This window comes from Sus scrofa, chromosome X (assembly GCF_054392235.1).
Source record: "Sus scrofa isolate SSC_HxYL_T2T_F1_AM1 chromosome X, Sscrofa_HxYL_maternal_Yorkshire_Landrace_v2.0, whole genome shotgun sequence".
NCBI lineage: Eukaryota > Metazoa > Chordata > Mammalia > Artiodactyla > Suidae > Sus > Sus scrofa.
In genome coordinates this window covers 81584041-81592002 of record NC_139401.1, presented here as the reverse complement: position 1 = coordinate 81592002, position 7962 = coordinate 81584041, and the positions used below count along the sequence as shown (strand labels likewise).

General features: G+C 32.8%; 1 pseudogene; it reads right to left on the bottom strand.

The window, feature by feature from the left end:
* Nucleotides 1-1660: 1660 nt before the first annotated feature.
* LOC100510883 (COX assembly mitochondrial protein homolog pseudogene) lies at nucleotides 1661-2111 on the bottom strand (annotated as a pseudogene).
* Between the last annotated feature and the right edge of the window lie 5851 nt (nucleotides 2112-7962).

Here is a 7962-nt window from a genome sequence, read left to right as displayed (position 1 = left end):
GCCCTGGTTTGGCAGGATCAAGAGATGACACATGAGCTTAAATTTTCTGCTCCAAGAGAGATAAAGTAGTGTGGAGTAGGAAAGTTTTGACAAAACTTCAGAATATATAGGACTGATATAAGGCTATTTCTCTCCCCAAATCAGTCAGTAGAGAGCAGAGGAGGTGACTGATTCTTCTAATGCAAAGACAGCAATGAAAGACTTGAAAGAACATTAAAAAATCAAGGAAACATTACACCCCCAAATACAATTCTTTACTAGCAACTGACTCCAAGGAAATAGAGATCTGCAATTTTCCCAAAGAAAATTTTAAAATAATTTTTTAATAAAGCCCAAATGAGCTTCGCAAAAACACAGAAAGTGTAATTATCAAAATCAAGAAGATAATACAGGAACAAAATAAAAAAGCTTAACAAGGAGATAGAAATCATTAAAAAAATTACTAAACATAATTTCTGAGGATGAAGAATACAATTCAATAAATGAAAAATGCAATAGAAAGTATCATCAGTATATGTGATTATTTAGAATAATCTATCAAATATAGATCATTTGAAATTACCCCATAACAGAACATCAAAAAAAAAAAAAAAACAAAGAAGGTAAAAGGGAGCAAAGAAGTCTATATAAATATGAAACCATCAAGAGAAGCAATTATCACATTATGAGAGTCCCATAAAGAGAAGGAGAAAGGAAGAAAAAGTTCACTTAAAGAAATATTAGCTGTAAGATTACTCAAAATCTGGGGAGATAATTGGATATTCAAGTTCATAAAGTTCATACTTACTCAAACAGAATCAACCCAAAGAGAACTTCTCCAAGATACACTATAATAAAACTGTAAAATTAAAAACAAGGAGAGAAATTTGTAACAAGAGAAAATTCCTCACATCTAAGGGAACCCTCATTAGTCTGTCAGTGGACTTCTTAGCAGTAGTCTCACAAGCCAGTAGAGTTAGATGATATATTCGAAGTGCTAAAAGAAAAAAAAATTCCCCAGTTCAAAAGACTGATGATTTCTCAGCTCTTTTCTGAGCGTGTCTCTTATCTGTTCCTATTTTTGTCTTTCTCTATTCCACCATATACATGGCTGCTTTTGAATGTCTATATGTATCAGTGAGTCTTACTCCAGTTTTCCTTCAGTTTTACTTATATTCCACTATTGTGTATCTCCACTTATAATCTCTTACCCTTTTGTATCCCTTTATTTTTCACAACTGGGGCTTTCCAGCTACTTTTCCTTACTAGAGACCTGAATTAGTCAAGACAGAGACCAGTATTTCAGAAAGAACCTAGACAGGTTAGAACATTACAAATAATGTGTGCTCTTTTCCTTCCTGTTCAAGAAAAGGAATTGGGATCTGGGCTTCTGTCCCAGATCAAGATCACACTATGCCATGGAATGCTAGGGCCAGACAACAAAATGTCATAGTGTTTTGAAAGTGGCTTTTTCATAATTGCATGATTGTTTTTTTTCCATATTTTACATAATGTTAGTTCAGCCAGTTTATGGTTATTTTATTGACATTTATACAAGAACTTGGATTTTCCTAGTCAAGCATTTTTCCTCACTTTGAAAGGATTTTTTAATGTATATAAAATTAAACATTTTTAGTTCTTTTTTTTTCTTTTTAAGTTTGCAAGAACTTTATTTCAGATAAAATTATTTCCATAATTAAGGGTAAAGCAAACACTTCCTTAAGTCCATTATTTCAGGTGACTGTGATTTCCATGGATATTAGGGTTCCTGAGTATCATTTGACTTTGCCTACATGCTTGTGGGAAGCTTCTGTAGTCTTTTCTTGGTAGGAATCCCAGTTTTTCTGAATTCTTCCCTTTCCTTCAGATATTCCATTTTGCATTCTTCATAAAAGGCTGGATCATTATAGTAAGCAGTTAGTCTTTCAATGCAGAATTTTCTTTCCGGCATTTTACTACCATAAGGATTCCAGAGTCCTTGCAACATTTAATGAAATCTTGAACTTGTTCAGAGCACCTCTCTCGGGCCTTTTCTCTCATAATTTTAGGGATCAAAACATCTTTTTCAACATGTCTGAGATGCTGTTCTGCGGGATCGTGCGCCATCTCTGCGCGGGAGGAGGCGCCCAAGCGGCCAAAGCACTGGCGGTGTGGGGCGGGGCCCGGGCACACGTGTAGTGAAGCAACCCGCGGCGGGAGGAGGAGCCTTACGCCAAGGGAAACTGCCGCTTGCTTACTTCCCATTTTTAGTTCTTTTAAGATATTTTCCTTTTTTGGCTTCTATAGTTTCCAATGGGAAGTATACATCATTCTTGTATTTGTTCATGTGTCCAATGGCCACAATGATTTTTTAGAAGAACTCAAAATAGTCAGATGTAATCATATTCATAAAGATCTTCCTCAACTTATGATGGGGTTATATCTAAATAAATCCATCATAAGTTGAAAATATCATAAGTCAAAAAATCATTTGATACACAAAACCTACCCAACATCATAGCAGAGCCTACTTTAAACATGTTCAAAACACTTATATTGGCCTTCAGTTAGACAAAATTATCTGACATGAAGACTATTTTATAATAAAGGGTTGAATATCTTATGCAATTTATTGAATACTGTAGTAAAAGTGAAAAAGGGAATGCTTGTATTGTTTTGATAGTTTACCTTTGTGAATGCGTGGCTGAATGGGAGCTATAGCTTGCTGTCCCTACCTAGCAATATGAAAGAATATCATACCACATATTACTAACTCAGAAAAAGATCAAAGTTCAAAGTACAATTTCTACTAAATCACACCATCATAAAGTCAAAAAATTGTATGTCAAATCATTATAAATCAGGGACTATCTGTAGTGTACTATATTGGTCATCAAGGGATAAGGAAGTATCTTTCAGACTCTGAAGATATTTAGACTTCTTATGTTCCCTTCCTCCTCTGAGGGACCCTATTTGAGTGTGATATTTCCTTCAATAACAAAAAAATGCAATAACATATATGTAATATTTCTGGTTAGGGAATCACGTTAGAAATCCAGTGCCTAAGGAATTTGATAGGGGCTTGCCATGTAGACACTCTATCATACACAACCAATAAAATTCCAAATTCCCCAAATTAAGATAGATGTTTAGTGCTGTAGGCAGACAAATAAATTAAAAAAATAAAAATAAAAAACCTTATTGGTGTGGGGAAACTCTAAACAGTCAGTCTCCCAAATAACAGCCAAAGAACAGCTGTATAACTATGCTTTTTGGAAGATCAAGTCTGCTATGTTAATTTCTACTTGCACAGTCCAACCCCCTGGACTTTGGCCAAGATATCTTTATTTCAAAACTTTTATCAGCAAAACTTTAGCTGACAGAATGAGGCCATACTTCAGTGTGCTCTCTAAGTGTCCTGAACTTAGCCAGTTAAAACAAATCCCATTAACCATACTGTTTTTTCGTAGAACTCTGCTGGCTTCCCCTTATGTTTCTATATTAATCTTTTTTACCTGTCTTGAAACATTAATACAGGTGTAGAAGAATATAATAATAATTTGACCAAATGCCACATTCACCTGCAAGGCAGAAGTCTATGGGTAATTATGTTATCTATAAAAATTCTGTCAGTAAATTAATGCTGACTTGAATGTCTTTTAGACCTGAAGAAATGACATTATCAATTAACACCTAAAGTTAGGGTGCACACAGAAGAATTCCAGAAATCACACACAAGACCTCCAGCATTGCTATCTTTTGTAAGCAAATTTTAACTGAATTTTTTGGCATACTCTTTAGCAATATTTTATGTAACCCGAGCATTAGCTCATTTATATTTATTGTTATAACTGATATATTGTGATTTATTTCTGTCACTGTACTTTGTGCTTTTTATTTATCTAATTGATTACCTTTTCATAAAACCTTCTGAATCTACTAAGCCTGTCATTGTTTGTTCCCTGTTTTACCATGGTACTATTTTAGAGTTATCACTCTTATTAATTTAAAAATGTATGTATTAATTTAAAAATGTATCTTCACTTTTCTCCTACTTCATATAAGAAACTAATTCTTGCACTCCAGTCATTTTCTTCCTGGGAATTTCTTCAACTCTTGTCCACAACCCTGTGCCATACTGCCTCGTGGCCATTATGTGGTTTCTTAGCCTTTGGGTTTGCAATCTTTGTATAACAATTTCAGGTATGCCTTTGTTTATTCAAAAAATAATTTATAAGAGACAGAAAAAGTAGTTGTAAAGAAAGGATAAGAAGTCAAATATTGCCTTTAAGTAAAGTGTATTATTTTTACTTTCTCTCTTTGCTTATTGTTTTCAGCATCCTAGTCCTTAATACCCTCTGACAAAAGTTTAAAGGATGCAGCATAATTTCAAATACCCTGATTACTTAATTGGTACAAGCCAGGAAGAAAGTTGTTTTTAGGAATCAATATTTAGCTACACTTCTAGTGATGGGAAATGCATTTTGTGATTAGAATTTCTAAACACTATCTTTTAATCATGTCATTGTTATTTGTTACTGAAACATATCCTACAAAACAAAATTGGAAGATGTAAAAAGTGCTCTTTAAGGTATAGCTCACTGAATCTCTACATGTAGTAATCAAAGAACATGACTGGATTTTTTTTTTAACTTTATGACCCCACTAGCAGCATATTGAAGTTCTGGGGCCAGGGATTGAATCTGAGCCCTTGCTGTTACCTATGCCACAGCTGTGGTAAGGCCAGATCCTTTAACCCACAGTGCTGGGCAGGGGATCAAACCAACACCTCCACAGTGACCTGAGCCACTGCAGTCAGATTCTTAACCCACTGCACCATGGCAGGAACTCCTGGAAATTAAGAGGAGAGTTTTTAAATGGTCGCTCATTCCACTTTCATCTAAATGGCAAGATCAACATTTAGGGCACAGACTATGCATATAATTCATTTGCATTATCAATTATTGAAATATTTTTAGTAGGCAACTTACCAAATTTATATATGTAATTTTATAACCTTGCTATTATTTAAATTAATTAGCACTAATACATACAAAGACACTAATATTGGATATAAATTTGCATTTGAAATGAGTATACAGTTTTCAGGTTTTTTATTAGATAACTCTGCTCATTTATATATGAAAGACAGGTTTACTTATTCAAAATCTAATAAAAACATCACTTGGATATAATTATTTTTCAAACCTTATTGGAAAAACATCATAAAAATTTCCCCTAAAATATGGTATAAAATGTGCCAGAATGTTATGTTTAAAAATTACATTCTCACTGGAAATCAATTATCCAAACACAGTTGCCTAGTTACTCACAATTCTGGTAGAAAAACCATTAATTAAATTATACTTTTTATGACTTGTAAAACCTTGAGAAGTATCTATTTAGATTTAATGTAAGCTTTAATTTTGTAGATAATCACAAGTTTTGAGTACTAAATATTATATTTATGTAATCTTTTTTGAATTTTAACTGTGGAGTAATGAACTGTTTGAATCTTATTCATAAGTAATTTTGTTACTCATTCCAACCTGTACCTAACAATGTATCAGATATTCTGCAATTTTCGTTACTACTATTGCTGGTACTGCTGCTGCTATTATTACTACTATTGGATTAGCACTAATAATAATGATAATATTTGTTTTACTCTTATACGCCAGGCATTAAGCTAAGTGTTTTATACATGTTGTTTTATTTAATCCCCATAAAAATCCATTGATTTAAATACTCTTTTTTTTGTCTTAGGGCCACATCTGTAGCATAAGGAAGTTCCCAGGCTAGGGATCAAATAAGAGCTGCAGCTGCTGGTTTATGCCACAGCCACAGAAACACTAGATCTGAGCCACATCTGCAACCTACACAACAGCTTGTGACAAGGCAGGATCCTTAACCCACTGAGAAAGACCAGGGATCCGACTCACATTCTCATGGATACTAGTTGGATTCTTAACACACTGAGCCACAGGGGGTCCTTCTAATTTAAATACTCATTTCATTCTTTCATAAATAAGGGATTGAGGAGTTAAAGTGAAAATGTCACTCAGCTGTATGTGTCTTAGCTAGATTTGATCTTTCTGAATCCAGAATCGTAATTTTTAATCACTTTGATATACTGCCTCTCATAAATATTGTGTTTCACTCACAATTTTTTTTTTCTGAGAAAAGTAGTATTTTTTTCCTATTTTACTGATGGGCACACATGGCCTAAGGATGTGTTCACTCATTCAACGTATCATCTAAAACATATCATTTAAAATAATTAGTGAAATATTAGTTGTCATGAAAATTGGTCCTGTTTTATTTTTTATGGAGGATGTGTCAGTTCATAGCTAGTATTTTAACCCAGATATGGTGAAAATACACAATTTATACATAGATCATGAAATTCCATGTAACATGTAACATGTCAATTGAAGAGATGCTATTTTAAATGAAATATTCTATCATTTTATTTATATTTTTTTCCTTTCCACTTGTAGGACCTAAGATATATATTTTTCAGTCTTGGTTCTATCAGCAATAGAACATGGTTAAAAATATTATTCCTAAATACTTATAAATTATATTATATGATGTATCAAAAAGAGCTGGCAACAGGAGATCTTGTCATGGTGCAGTGGAAATGAATCCAACCAGGAACCATGAGGTTGTGGGTTTGATCCCTGGCCTCGCTCAGTGGGCTAAGAATCTGATGTTGCCATGAGCTGTGATGTAGCTCGCAGATACAGCTCACATGTGATGTTGCTGTGGCTGTGGTATAGGCCAGCAGCTGAAGATCAAATTCAACCCCTAGTCTGGGAAACTCTTATGCCACAAGTGCGGGGTTAAAAAGTGTAAAAAAAAAAAAAAAAAAAAAAGAGCTAGCAACATGCTTAGCATATAGTTAATGTTAGTCCCACCAATTCTCCACTTTCTTTATTTAAATCATCCACTGTGATTTTGACTTGGTGCCTATAGTAATGTATCCCACCATTGAATGTTGTTTGTTATTTGAAATTTAAATTTATATGTATAGAAGAAACTAGAAATTAATTGGAATCTCAATTTCAGGACATAATCAATATAAATATTTTTAAGCATTTGTCTCCAAAGATCATTTATTTTATTCTGGACTTATGTACTAAATGTAATCCCAGTAAAATATCATAATAATTTGTGTGGAAATTAAATGATTCTAAAGTTTATTTAAAAAATAAATGTGAAGAGATAAAAATTTTGAAAATGATGTGTGATGAGAGAGAACTAATTCTACCAGATTATAAAAATATATTATTAATCACTTTTGATTTTTTATTTCCTTTCAGGTATCGCAATCAACATATCAGGAATCCTATCAACTCTATATTTAGAGTCAGCCATTTAAAAAAAAAATCTATCCCTAAATCAATTGTAGCATAGTAAGGTACAAAACAAAAGTTTTTAACACATATCATTGTTTATTTTAAAGCAATTATGACAGTGTTTAAAGCATACCTTTTTCATGTTTTAAAATTTCCTAATGTGTTCCCTTTAGGCACGTTAAAAAATGGCATGGTCTGATTGAGTAGCAAGTAATATAATGTGACATTTGAACATTGATTGAATTTTTACAAAGATTTTTCTCTTTTCTTTGGCAAAGATGTACATCAGAGAAATTTCCAGACCATTTTGTCCATACCAAACTTTTTCATCTGAATATTTTCTGTTATACCAAAGGCCTTATAATATTTGGGGAAATCCGTGTTTAGTAGACTAAGTAACTGCTACTAAAAACTTTGGTAACTGGGTTTTAAATTAGATTTGCTTCATCAAATGTATCATTATCTGAGCTAACTAGAACATTTTAAAGTTTTCATGAACATGCTTATTAACTATTTGATGTTCTCTCTTTCAAATCAGAATACTCACATTACCTTCTATAAAAATCTTAGAATGTCTTATTTTTAAATAAAGTTTTATCATTGATTTTGAATTTTTTTTTTGGTCTCTTTGTCTTTTTAGGGC